The sequence below is a fragment of the Temnothorax longispinosus genome, chromosome 7, assembly GCF_030848805.1.
Source record: "Temnothorax longispinosus isolate EJ_2023e chromosome 7, Tlon_JGU_v1, whole genome shotgun sequence".
In the NCBI taxonomy this organism is placed as follows: domain Eukaryota; kingdom Metazoa; phylum Arthropoda; class Insecta; order Hymenoptera; family Formicidae; genus Temnothorax; species Temnothorax longispinosus.
In genome coordinates, this window is record NC_092364.1 from 14146122 (window position 1) to 14160720 (window position 14599).

At 45.0% G+C, this 14599-nt stretch overlaps 1 protein-coding gene across 3 annotated transcripts in view; it reads left to right on the forward strand.

Moving 5' to 3' along the window:
• Positions 1 to 14599, forward strand: part of LOC139816838 (discoidin domain-containing receptor 2) — a 149226-nt gene that overhangs the window by 102142 nt on the left and 32485 nt on the right. Inside the window, exon 1 of one of the 3 annotated variants that reach the window (XM_071784606.1) lies at positions 3367 to 3412. The exons of the other annotated variants lie outside the window; for them this stretch is intronic. The gene's annotated coding sequence lies outside the window, so the exon portion shown is untranslated. Of the gene's footprint in view, positions 1 to 3366; positions 3413 to 14599 lie in introns of those variants that run through there. 3 annotated transcript variants of the gene reach the window in all.

A 14599-nucleotide genomic window follows, 5' to 3' on the forward strand; every position in this document is an offset into this window, starting at 1 on the left:
GAGCTCATGATTCATGCAGCCGTGCGCATGCATCTGATGACCATTCGGCTATCCGAAAGCACGTCGACGCGACGCGACGCGACGCGACGCAACGATCCCGCGTCCTGATCCCTCGCGACGTAAATTGTTGCGTGCCGACAGCCCATTGTTATGGCAATGAGAGAGAGAGAGAGCGTTTCTGCTTTTATCTTCCAATTTTGAAGGGTATTACAAATTGGCGTGCTAATCCTAATGCGCGATTCATCGGGTAATTTCTCAGAAACATTATTCGAGAAATCGTTTTGCGTATAAAGTTGATAAAAAATTTTTTACCAGGACCCTCGCTATCCCTCGTATAATTTGTTCGACTCCTCGGCACGGATGCTTTCGTGACTTAGGGTAACGCGTGCGCACCTTCCTATTCACCTGTACATCGCGATTTCGCGACCACGCAATATCGTATGATCGGGAATTAAATGCTGTAATTACGATAATTGCAAGTCTGCTTATTTTCCACGAACTTTGTTTGTTACCTTGAATGAACTTTGGATTAGGTTTGCGATTTAAAAAGCAATCGCGTTGTCACGTTACCGTGGACGAGACAATTCTTACGGAATGAAGAAATATCACTCGTAGATACGTTTCGTGAAGAAAGGTCTCATTAAACGCTCTCAAGACGGAAATGGGATTCATAGATAAAGACAATATCCATCGTCACGGACCGGATAACCACGCTCAGTCAGAGTTGTTTACACGAGGGTCAAAACTCGCTTGAGACTCGGGCGAGAGGAAAGAAACTAAGAGTCCAACTCGAGAGAAGATGAAGCGCAATGTCCTCTGGCTCTCTGTACTTCTGTTTGCCCTTCTCTTCTTCTCTTTGACTTTATCTCGTCGCGATCTTTTCTCCTCCTCGCTCGTTCGCCATAGAAAAGAAGAATGGCCGCGGGGAAAAGGGCCAAGGGAGAGCCGTAGCTAGCAGACATAGACAACACCGGTTACCAGACAGCGCGCTTCTAATCTGGTTTAACTTGTTTACCAGTCCTCGATAAAGGAGCAATGCAATCCCCGCGCGGGCGTGCGAATTTCACGTCTGAAATCTGACTTGAAATTTATTGCGGCGGTAAATATAGAGGCGGGTGGGTGAGTGGATTCCGGTCGCGGGGGTATAAAGGAAGGAAGGCGGAGGGCAGTTCGCAGGCGTCTGGAGGAAAGGGAAGCACCGACGTTAAACCGCAGCACGCCCGGTACTTGTAGCGCGGCCGGTTTTGACCGACATTTTTCGGAGGTTCTTTGGAAGTCTTCGTCAGTCGAGACACAGCTGGTCTTTCTGTGATTGCCGCTCGAGGCCGCGTAAACCTCGACGACGACAACGACAACGACGATGAAGAGGATGACGACGACGTCGACGACGACGACGATGACGACGACGACGACAACGAAGAAGAAGAAGAAGAAGAAAAGGAAGAAGAAGACTACGTCGGCGGTGTCGGTGTCGGTGTCGCAAGATCCGTTTTAACGAGACTGCTCGAGGGGATTCATTGAGACGCCGGCTGCTGCTTCTTCGACATGCCACGTGACTCCTCTTCCATTCTTCCTCTCCTTTCTTTATAGCCCGACGTTTTATTATTCGCCACTCACTCTCTTCTTTCATTCCGCTCGCCGCGCGCGCCCTTACCGTCAACCTTTATTTTCTTCTTCCCCGAATTCTCAGCATTATTCAACGGGCGCGCACGTCCCTCATCGAGGATGCACGCACGTACTGACTACCTGCTACGGTTACGATGACGACGACAACGATGACGACGACAACGACGACGACGACGACGACGTCGCCGTCGAAATTCGCAATAAAAATGTCTCGTTGTCGAAGCTAGTTGGTTGCACGAACGAAACTCGACTACTTGTATCGTTCGTGCGTGGGATATTAGAATATATGTCCCTTTTCTCTTTATATTTATATATTCTGCAATGAATATGCTATTACTAGCCGAACAAACTGAATTAGATTCCATGTGTCTGTAATTTTCAGCAGTAAATATCCCGGTATATAATCCTTTATAATTGAAAGTTAATACACGAATGCAGATATCCGTATAATCCTTTCTTTTTACTGCATGTTCCTGTGTGGTTCTAGGTGTATCATAGAAATAATATAACTTAACGAAGTGTTAATCGACTGATTCGAATTAACGAAATTGCTGACGTACATCGATAATAACAGCGAATATGAATGGAATCGTCGTTGAAACGAAATTTTCATTTGCTGCTAAAACGCGCGAACGGGATTACCTATATGCGCGATACCATCTCGTTAAAAGCACGCAAAATGTTCTGCGAAAAGCTATCGTTATAAAGTGCTCGTCGTAACGCTCGGACATACGCCTGTCCAATCGAAATTTTGATTGTGCCCGCGTTACTGATTGCGCGCGTCACATTATAAGCTTTAATCACTTTAATTACTTATTGCATGTAATTAAGCACGGTTTATTGCACCCGCGCTGACGAGCGGTCGATGAAACCCGCTCGTTGACGCGTGACAGCGCATTTGCGTTCGTCAGCGGTGGTACACGTAATGAAACTTGCGAGTCGCAATTCTATCAAATCAAAGCCAGACTAATCGTCAACATTATTTCGGTGTGTAGGAAATCGGCGGTTTCATTACGCGTCGCTTATATTGTCGTGTTTCACATACCGGAATAAATATTTATTAAATTATTCGCGAGGTTTCATTGCAAATTATTATCACCGATCGCTTCACACAATTTCGCGGTTCATGTTGAAGCGATACGACGTAATCACGTCGACGTTTCTGCGCGTTAAGACCCCGAACATCTGTATTAGGCAAAATGTTTGCAAGATATACTTTGCTATATACTTCGCAAGTCCGTACGTGCAATTTTACCGGACATGTTTGCGCACGGTAATGAACGGCTTCTACCAAAAAGTTATATATGCGTTAACCCACTCCTCACCGCTCTTCCTAACCGTTCTTTATGGGTTGGTACGTTCTAACGAGCTCCCGTGCTCCACCGTTCTTCTCTCATTAAAATGTCGGCCGACGTCTTATTGTACGTCGCGTTATTATCATTATCACGTGATGGGACACGCAAGCTGCGCCCACATCTCCATAGCACCGCAAATAATAGTAAAGAATGAACGTTATGTTAATAACGTGTCCATTTAACTCGTGTCTCTCGAAAAAATCAGCATAGCAATAGCAGCTGAAAGAATTTAGGACGTACAGTCGGCTTAAATTCACCGTCATAAGTAATGTTTAGGTAATTTTCTCGAAAACCTTTATATCGGAGCTAACTTTTCATTGTAATACGACCAAAATTACCGACAATTTTCGAATATTAAATATCATTATTTTTATGTTACAGGTGAGTCAACCGGGCCAATCATGTGCACGGAATCAGAAGCTGTTCGAACAGTGAGTTCAATTAAGAGTAATTACGCGACATGATAGGGCGAGTAGTTAGTCGTGCATTTCGTGCGTATTACGGGAATTAAAATAGAAACGATATAGGGGCCGGGTTCGGTGCGTGCGGTGGAATGAATCCGAAACACGAACATAGAACGCGGTAACGTTTTCGTATGGAGCGCACCCCTTATATCTTCCCTTTGTATATTTTTTCCCGACATGCGCGATGCTGGCGTGTTTGATTGTCGACGAAAGACGCTGGCGATGACTGTTCCAGGCCCCGGCGCGTTCGTTCGGACTCCCGGGAGGGATCCCTCCTTCTTACGGAGTAAACTGTTTTCTTAGGCACTCGGGACTCTTCAAAAATTCCTAAATATTTACTCGAGTGGAGGACTCCCAGACGGACGACACTTAAACGGTATTCTCCGAGCAGGGTACACGAAGACGGGCTTAAGCCTCCCCTGAAGAACGGATTAGAGACCTCTCGCGCGCATTTCTTTCTCGTTTTCTCGTTTCTTCGCTCCTCCAGCTCGTCATTTTTCCTTCAACTTTTCCTTCGCACGCGTCTCCTATCCGCCCGGACTGAGATCCGTACGGAATTCGCGCTGAGGGAAATCATTCTTTGAATTGTAAGTCGAGCGTGATTTTTCCGAGTGTATACTTATCATATAAGGTGATAAAGCGTGGGGATTTGTTCATTGAAAAATAGAGATCTTCCGCGCGTGCGCGCTGCATTCGTTTTATTCATTGAAATACGATGAATTATATATGAATTGGTGTTACATGGATGAATCTCTCTGGTAATGGAAATAACGACTACTCGATTTTCAAGTTACAACGGCTTGCATTATATTTTACCGTGGACGCGTGGATCCTTAGACTTTATCCAGGGACTCGTGATTATATTTTCATAAAATTCTATTGAAAACGTGGATTTGTTTTAAAGTAAAGTTTATAATTTCTTTAATTGCACAAGAATTTATTCATGATTTAACATGAATCGGCAACTCGACCTTAACATTCCACTTGTGCATAAATAATGTCACAAACTCCAGTCATTTTTTATGAATCAAAGTACCTCATCGCGTTTATCACTCTCATTCGCGAAAACTTTGCGACGTTCTTTTATGCCTTCGTTTATGCCTTTCGTAACACGAAATTGTATGACGATTAGCAATTGCTAGTTATCTTATCGCCTGCCGTAAATATTTAATAATTCGGTCGACTCGGTCGGTCGTCAGCTCGCGACGCGAGAACTTTCGAAGCCCGAGAATACGAAACTACACGAACGGTCGATTAAGTATCGCGAATCGATTTCATCTCGTCAAACCGTTTCCGTACACGTGTGACGAAGACGAAGAATTTCGCGATCGGGGAGATCGTCTTCTAGGCAGACGGTAAAAAATGTCGGGCCCAACACGACGAGACTCGATTCTGCAGTTTCTCTTGACTTTTTTTCGACTGGTTTCAGGCGTTGCCTCGATGCAAAAGCATTCCCTTGTTCGAAGTTCCCGTGTCCCCCCACCCACCAGTTGCCGTCACAGTCGCGCTTTCCGTCTGAGAGCTTCGAAAACTTTCGGGTCTGAATACTAGGCTGCATTAAACATGAATAAACGATTTATGAGAACAGAACGGCTGTAACGGGCTGGGTGAAGGGTTGACGGCGCGGCAAAGCGACGGCTAATAAAACGAGGCCGACGATATCATTGACGAGAGGTTTCTCGGATCCCCGTCGTCGTACGTACGCGCGATCTCGATCCGCCTCGTTATTCGCTCTGATAATTAATAATCGCATCCAACGACCGTGCATACTGCCGGGCTCCAGGCTTCCTATCTGCTTTGTCATCGCTCCGGATAATAACTCTTTGACGATTGGCGGGTGCGGACCCGGACACTCGCCTCTCGTGGTGCAAATAACTGATTAACCCTTTCGGCCATTCCGCTTCTCGGAACCTTCGATTTTCATTCTGCGCGATCGATTATGCCACAGCGCGGCGCGGCGCGGCGGCGAAGTAAAACGAACGGGGTGTTAAAGAGCGGCCCCGAAGCCACGAAGTCATCGTGAGGATACGCAAGTATCTTCACACACAAAGCGAGACAAAAGAAATTTCCATTCCAAGAAACACTGTCCGCTAAGAAGGGAACACAGATCGTATTTTATCGCGTGCTAATACGTTATTCCCGCTGTTTAAAGTGGATAAGGAAACGCCGCGAGGAAAAAAAAAGAAATATATTAAGTCGGCGATGTGCGGCGGGAGCGGGGAATAAAAGGATTCAATTGAGAGCGCGCGCGCGCACGAACGCAGCCTGCTTCTTGCGAGAAACGGGTTTCCGACGGAAACTTCGGGGGCTTCAAAGCGATCTCATTTCATGCGCTCGGCTCCGCCGCGGATTGCCGCAAGCTAATTTGCGAGCGTCAGCTGCGTATTTCTGTAACTATTCTGAGTTCCTCACGGCGTTAACCCGCAGAGGGCGGGACGTTAAAAACGACCGATACTGTGCTTTTTCTCCCGGTAATCCCCGGCATACTTTTCGCCGTCCGTGAAATAATTAATCCGCGCGCTCGTAAAACTCACCATCGGGAATAACAAAACCGGGCGGGGCAGTCGCGTTCTTTTATGATTCTCTGAAAAAGATATGTGTCCCCGCGTTGGCACGTACCTTTGTCGGAGCTGGGCGCGACGCTGCAAGAGGATTCTAGCATCTCTTGGTGCTACGTTCTCTCGTCGCATAATCTAATCAGCACATTAACAGGGACGATAACGTCCGCTCGTAAATCCATGACTCTGGTAACGATCTTTCCACGTGCGCCAAACGCGTATATTTGACGCATCCCAACGTCGTCCGGCGCGATGTTTTGCTCGTATAGGTGCGAAACGACGCGAATTGTGACCGTGGCCATTAATTTTACCCCGCGTATCTCGGTGCTGCAAGATTTCCGAATAAATACTCCTTACCCGTGGACTTTTATCGTAAAATCGACAAACGTCGGAGTCTAAGAAGGCATTAAACCGTCTCGCGCATTGTACCTCTCTCAATGAAAAAAGTCGCAGATTGAATGAGAGCCGGAAATATTACGCAAACATTACTTTACTACTTAAATATTCATATAAAAGAATAAAAGCTCAAGTATTTATGTATGTACATCTTACTATCAATTTTCGTGTTAATTGTATTAGTGACATGATAATCTAGATCAATGCTGTCCAAGATTTGTAATTTTTAGCTTGATGTATATCAGCGTTCAGGAAACCCTATTGCTTTCCTTTCCCTTAATGTCCATAATTACAAATCTTACACAGCACTGTTCTAGATAATTATTAAATTTGACGCTATTATTTCCGCAATCATGTATGCAGTTCAAGCCTACCGACTATTCGATCATTTGGTACAAAATAAAAAACCGCTTTCTGATTAGCTAACATTCCTCGTCAAGTACCATTTAGATGTAATTTCACATGCTGTTCTATTCTATAGTGACTCTATCGGTTACGAACATCACTTCTGGTGACTATCGACTCGTGACATCATTTGCGCTTGAGGTTCTACCATTTTATCAGCGATGTAGATATCGCTCTCTTTGTCAAGTGAAGCGCTATCGAATACCGATACTTTCGACTTTGCTCTGACTAGGACGAACCAAGTCTGAACTGGATCATTAACGCCCTTTCGTCCAATCGCGTCGTCATTGGCGCGCCATTACACGAGAAGCTAGCGTTGAAATCTGCATAGTAAAGTACAAAGCGAAAGCACCATCGAGAATATCAGTACAACTTCCATATCGCCTGTTACATTAGCACGAAGAGACAAAAGAAAGAATGAAGTATATCTTCGGTTCGACAGAAAGACAATGAAAGGTAAATGTCCTGTAAGTGGAACGAAGAGAGACAGAGAGAGAGAAAGAGATAAAATTAACGTAACGATACGACTTGTTTCAATCTCGATCGTTGACCCAGACGGCAGACGGGCTGATGATATGAAAATTTCAGTCGATCTTGTCTATGCACGGGGGAGGGGGTGATTCTCGCTCGTTACCATGGGGAGTCATGTTGAAATATTTAACAACTTGATTGCTCATTCGCTCGATGCGTGCCGAACAAACATAAAGCGACGTTTTTTCTCAATATTACGAAAAAAAAAACGTGGAATTGATAGCCGTACGCCTCGCGAAGCAATTGTGTTGCTGTCGTATCAGATGTATAATGTACACAGCGGCGCAGCGTGAAATCCACGCAGGTAGAAAGGTAGAAAGTGTAAGTGCTCTCGAGGATATCGACGTTCGCTCTATCTCGTCGGTTATCTCCCGGCACGGGAGAGATCGAGCCTCTCGTTCCTTTCGAATCTTTCCTTCATGAGACGGAGAAAAAACTAGGGAGTTTCGACGCGGATGAAGGAAGAGAAACGACGTGGAGACCTCCCTGTTGTTTGTGCAGCGTAGCAACGGCTGGGAGAAGATGGAGAACGGCGTGGCGGGAACCCGGTGCCACGACGCGACGGTGGCAGTGCATTTCACTTGTTCGGAAGCATAAACTGGGACGGTAGACGTGCCGGTATGAAAATTTCAATCGACTGGGGCGAAGTGTCGGCGTAGCGCGCGCGAGCGTCGAGGAGGCGGCGTCGGCGAAGGTGGAAGGTGGATGGTAGTGACGGAGAGAGAGGTTCAGGCCGTTCAGGTGGAGCAGGCACAGGTGGAGAGACGGCGAGCAGGAGAAGAAGGGAGGTGAAACGCGACGTGAGGGAGGATGAGGTGGGTAAAGTGGCTCTGGACCCTGTGTGGGTATATCGTCGTCTCTCTCCCGGTTTCTCCGCCGGTTGATTCGCCGCACGGCAGTCCTTCTCCCCATCTTCCTCCTTCTTGCCGGCGTACGAGGCCCTAGCCCGCGGCGAACTGCATAATTCATGGCCCTGCTACACACCGACCGCCGCCACCCCGGAGGACCCTCTTCCAGAGAGGGCCGCCGCGCCGCGCCGTACCGCCCAACCCCTCCTTGCGCCCACCACCTTCCACGCTTCAACCTCCTTGCCAGGGTCAGCCTTAGTCGCGTGCATTGTACGTCACCACGTATGCGCGTGCTTGCTCTAACCCTAAGCATACAGAAGAACTTACGTGTGTACGTACGCATGTATGCACAGTACGGATAAAGTTGGCCCTGCGACGAGCTACATGTATGCGCGCGCGCGTTTCTAACCCCGTGCACTACGCGCAGAATGTAGGCGAATATTTTGGCTGAGTTATGAGCGGCACCACCCCCCGTGGAGATAGCGCGGATACTTAACGAGAGAGGAACGCCACGGGCGCTTTGACCGGTCTCGATCGCGTCGGGATGCCTTCCCTGACAGAGAACAAGATTCGAAGATTGGAATAATGGATCTTTACGAGGCCACTGTCAGTTTGGACAAGTTTACGCGCGCCGTTGCTCCTCCGTAGGCTTTTGCAGCCTCGGAGCCCGCTCTTTTTCTTTCACGTTGCATCTCCGAAAGTTGCGCTGCCGCTCGCGACGAGCACCGACGTTTCTCACGGCAATGAAACATCGCCTTTAAATCAGAGACGTTGTTGTAATTATGAAGTTTTTAATTACGGAATTCGTGAAAGTAAAAGACAAAGAACAGTATTAATTGTTGTCTTAATGTTTATAATTCGTGAATTTTTTTCTAATTCACATTTGGCTTGTGTAAAGTATGTACCATTTGATACCGGTTAGGATTGTGGCAGAATGAAATACTGGGGTATAAATTTTAAACGCTTAATGCCACGTGAAATATATATCTCAGTGATGCGCGGATCCTACATTTAGATAGAATAATATATCTTAAAAGGAACGCTTGTGAATAATAACTCTGATATTTTTGAAGATCGCGAAACGTACCAAATAAATATTTGCTTCTAAGAAAAGTAAAATTTTACTGTATATTTTTTTCTATAGATAATAATAGTGTAGTAATTTTAACAACAAAAATCTTTTAAAATATTTTTTGTAAACACTAACATTTTTTTTTAACTAAACGTTTTGTCTCTAAACCTTTACTAGTTTTAAAATATTCTTAATTATATTGTGTCTCTGTACATCTTTTTGAACTCGTCCCTTATTAAATATTTTGACAAAATGAGAAGTCTTTTAATTTTAGTCAGATTTCGTGTTTTTAATCGAATTAAGACATACATATCATACATCTGTTTTTTTTTTATGACACTTAACTGATAATGATTAGTATTAATTAGACAATCTTGAACGTAGCTAAATAGATAACGCGGTGATGTCGTCGTTAAAGTCCATTGCATTAGCTGCCGAAGGCATCCTCGCGCTTAGGGTGCGATTCGTCCGGTCTACGCGTTGTACGTACACCAATCGGAAGACAAAGTGGGCACCCGAAGCTACGAGACTGCACGAAATTAATACGGAACCGGCTTTAATCTACGGACGCATTGCGGTTCGAAGCGCAGGAAAGGCGGTGGAACGAGATGCAGATATCCCGAGGCAGGCACGGCCAGCAGCAGCCGCAAGTCGTTTTCTCGTCCTACCGGGAGAAGCGTACCGGTTCTTGCGCTGAATAAATGGGAGATGCTCTGCCATCTTGGGTTCCCATCGCTCGCGAAGATAAACATCAGTAGCAGCAGCAGCAGCCACAGCCCACAGCACCAACGGCACACGGCCCACGGTAGCCAGAGGGACCCTCGTAATTAGCCGAGCTTGCGTGTCTCTTCTTTTTCTCGCGTTAGAAAACGCCGCTTCGAAGACCGTAATGCTTGATGGTGTCTGTTTATGAGCGAATGATCGTTCGCGAGTCGATCAAAGCTCTTTGAAGACCGTCGGATAACCGAACGATTTCATAGAAATTACCGTGCGAATTCCAGACGGAAATACGCCGAACGGAGAGGGAGCGATACGATACGGATCACCGCTAACTTCTGCGCTTCGGGCGGAAAATATTGGAGTGTCAAAGAGCCGAGACTTACTACCGTAACTTTGTGAATTAATAAGATTTGGGTAACAAGTTGCGTATCGGTGGCAGAGCTTAAAGTTCATCAAAAGATGGATTCCTTGATAAATTCAAAAAGTGGCTAACTCTTTCAAGTAATGAAGTATAGTAAAAACTAAATAAAAAAGATGCCGTAGATAATAGTACGAAATTAATTTAATACAAAGATACAGATATCAAAATATTTTAATTTTAGCTATAGGTATCTAATAATTTAAATTTTTAATTTAAAAAATCTAAATACAATACTGTGATATTAATCGCGCCGGATCGTACAAAATTTGAGAAAATACTGAATTAAATAACATGTTGCTTACATGTTAAAAAACAATAAAATATTTAGATACATCGTTATAACATGATAGAACAGTGATTCTTGAAAACTTGTCCTATTTAAAATATTTCTTTACTTTTATGTTATTTTATTAAAACAGCGGTATAAAATAAACATCGTCTCACAATTTCTCTCGCGTCGACGACTGCGTCCTTGGGAGAGGGTCTACAAAAATAAGTCGCGGCGCGCCCCGGCAATTACGCGAGGACGACTTCGCCGAGTTTTAATTTGCGCGAGCTCTCGAGACGGTCGCGTATTCGTGTACGCGCGGTACTTTCCACGAATTCGCGCGCAAATTTATGCGCCCAAACGATGGAAACAGCGCTCAAAAGAGCACCATGCCTGCCTCTCTCCCACACCCACCGTAAATCTCGTCAGCTAAGAATTGCGAGTTTCCTCGGGGAAAGATGGAAAGGCACTTTGAATGCAAGTTTCTCGTCTGGCCATTTCTGGAATTTCTGCAAAAGGCAATTTTATCGCCCGGAAATCCGTGAATGCGAAACGCACGTTTTTGAACCTGTTAAATATTTGCTTAAATTAGACAGTTTTCGTCATATTTTACAAGTTGATACATATACATCGGTATTAAGTGAACGAACATTTCTTTATTTTCGTTAAATATTCTGAAATAAATTTTTGAGCGAATCAAGTACATATATTTTTCCAAGATCTTCTCTTGCCATCTTACAAGAAGAAAATCTTATTCTTGTACACGTGTATGCAGAATTTTTACCTTCCAGTGTTCACAAGCTTCCTTTTTTTCTCTGCATTGTCGAAAACTTTTCGACGAGAAAATGACGCGTTTTCCGCCACGAAACTAAAGCCGTTCGTGAGCGGCGACGGGGTCGAGCTTGGATGCGAATTTTTCGTCCGAACTCAAGAGTTCGTCGACGAACGGCGTTTAACGATCCGGAAACGTTGTAAGTGTGGAGATTAAAGTGTATTCGTACACGTAGCTGCGAACCTGTGCGGCAGCAGCACTTTCCTTCCTTCTCCCATTCTCCCATTCACACCACCTTCGGAATGACACGTTGGGAACAGAGCCAAGCCAACTCTAGTACGTGCCATGGGAATGCTCCCAAATGGGAATACTTCTTCTGGCTTTTAATTTAAGTTTGAATATCAAGGAAAATAATTATCTGGCGGAATAACACGAAACAGGCAGCTTGTTAAATACCGGTTAAAATATATGTACATTTTTAATATATTTATATAAGTATGATCTACAAATTATGTAAAAAGAAGGAAAGATAATGATTTAATAAAAATAGATGGAATAAGTTAAATGTTGCTAAAGCTTACTCTTAGTCTTTATAAATCATCACTGCACAACTTTGAGTAATTACAAACGCAACAATACGAAAGAGTTATGCTGTTGAAAAGGAATGCAAGGAAAGGATGTAAATTGACAATTGGTTTTTCGCAAAGGGAGTTTTTCGTTAAAAAACTCTCTCCTCTTTCGGTGTTTTTCCTTCTTAATAAAGCTTAAGAATTTCGTTATTTATTTATCGAGAATATATAACACAATAATACAAGATTTGTATTATAAAATCTTTAAAATAAGATTTATTAACAGGATTTGGCAGATACAATATATTTAGATAAAAAAATTACGTAAATAGGAACGTACAGATTCCTTTTTTGAATCATAAATCTGACGTCACAAATATCAGATTGATTTTCAAGACATATCTATTGAACCGTATATCGAAACTGGTTTTAGCCAAGCTTCTTAACGAAATTATTATATAAATATGGGCTATCGTAGAATACTGAGATTAGAAAAATCCCCTGTTACAAGCTTACGCTTTGTACGTATACATCGAACGTAATCGAAGCGGCATGATTGATTCGCCGATTCGCTGAACAAATTCATGTGTATTCATTCGTAAAATACACCCGTGAGCCCGTACAGGCGGATGTAGCTTTATCTGGGGCCCCATCATTCACGTTAATTCCACTTAAGCACCGATGCACCTGGCTCGCGAGCTCAACGCGACGAGCGCGCGGATAGACTCGGCAAAAATGAAGAGACGAATGCCATGCAAATCGAGCATTCGAAGTGCGCACAAGGGCACCTTATGCAGCGGCACACAGTGGAACCGAGTGGCCGAGTGCGCGGCTGCGTGGCAGCTCGAGCGAATGAAAGATGGCAGTGTGCGTATTGTAGAAAGCTGGAACAAACGGGGCACTAAATTCGCATGATTTCTTTTCGTTCCGGAGGCGAAGGCTCGCGTGGTTTACTCCGGGGCGCTTCGTCGGCGGGCGCCGATGTCGAATGTTTGCGTTCGAAATAAATAATCGACTAAAAACCAGTTGAAAGAGGATTTAATCCGAGAACGAAGGCACAAAAAATCTACCGTCTGCACGACGCCGCGCCGTTATACGCGGCGTCTTCCTCCTCGGAATGATGATTATCCACAAAAAACAAACGGACTGAGATAAGTGGCAGCGTATTAATAAATGCATAACGCTTCTTGCCTCAGGCAGAGGCGCGTATCAATTCAGAAATGTGGACATAATCAAGTCTCAGTAATTACAAGGAAATGATTAACTTTTTCTACTTAAAGCACACATGCCCTGCGAGGCATAAAAGAGCTCAACGTTACCCTGCAAGTAAAAAAAGTCGTATATACGAAACGCAGATCGATAGTGCAATTAACTCACGCGAGTGCACGAACAGCTTATTTCCCATACAATTTTTATCTTTAATAGATTACATTTGGCACACGTAATGCAAGAAAGTGCTGCGTGAAGCGACGCGGTTGCCGCAGGGAACGTATCTCGCGAACGTATATGCGCATGAATGCCGCATTAGAGCGCGGCGCGCGTGTATTTACGACGAGATTATTCACGGGGCCTAATAATTAATTGTACGTCACGATTGATCTAATCATCGACTAAGAAACGAATGCCGTGTGTCCCGGACACAATCGGCCGAGGCCGAGCGAGCGGGGCGGTTAAAGGTTGGCTGCGCTTCGCGACCTTAATTACTATGTCGACTAATCGATCGCGCGCGCATTGTGATCGTACTATGCTTGACACGGGTACCAGCATACGCAACCGCTTCAATAGCATCTTAATTACCGGTCAGATAATCCGATTCAGCCACTTGTGTATGTATCGATAGTAGCTCCGAGCCTCGTGTCAATCGAGTATTGAGTCGGAAAAGATGATCTCGAAGTCACCGAACTGTGCTCCGGAAGTGACTCGAAGACAGAGATAGCGTTCAAACAATTTCCATTTTGCTTCGATTCTAACAACAGGACGAAGCTTTTTAATAAAATTGAGGACTTGTCCCAGACACCATTAATTTGAGATCAGATCTATTTGAAACAATAGCTTACGAAAGTGTTGCCGGTTTGCCGAAAATCCACGATAAATTCTTGAAATCCACGAATTCACGATCGTAACGCGATATAAAACCCCGGTCGCTGCGTTTATCGCCACGGATATTTTCGTTGCTGAAATAATGAGTCGCAGGAAGGGTTCTCTAAGCTCGGCAAGATAAGCATCGGGGAACGGTCGGCGGTAGTCGAGGAACCCCATAACATCTCCCTCCCTCTTTCCCCCGTTAATTAGCCAAAAAGTGAGTTCTTTCGTACGGTCCCCTCGCTTTTCTTTTCTACGCTGCTACACACCACGACGGCACCACCGCCGTGAATAAAGTATGGTCCCGCGTTCCTCCTCCCCGCGAAACCTCCCGGTGTATCCCCCCCGACTATCCGGTACGTACGAGCTCTCGCCCCCTCGCATACAAGAGAAGAACCAAGACCAGCCAAAGAGAGCCCCACGGCGCGTTCGCCGTAGTTCTTTCTCCGGCTCGCAACATCCTCAGTGGACCTCTCTCTTTCCGTCTTCTTCTCTCGCGCCGAACGGCCGAT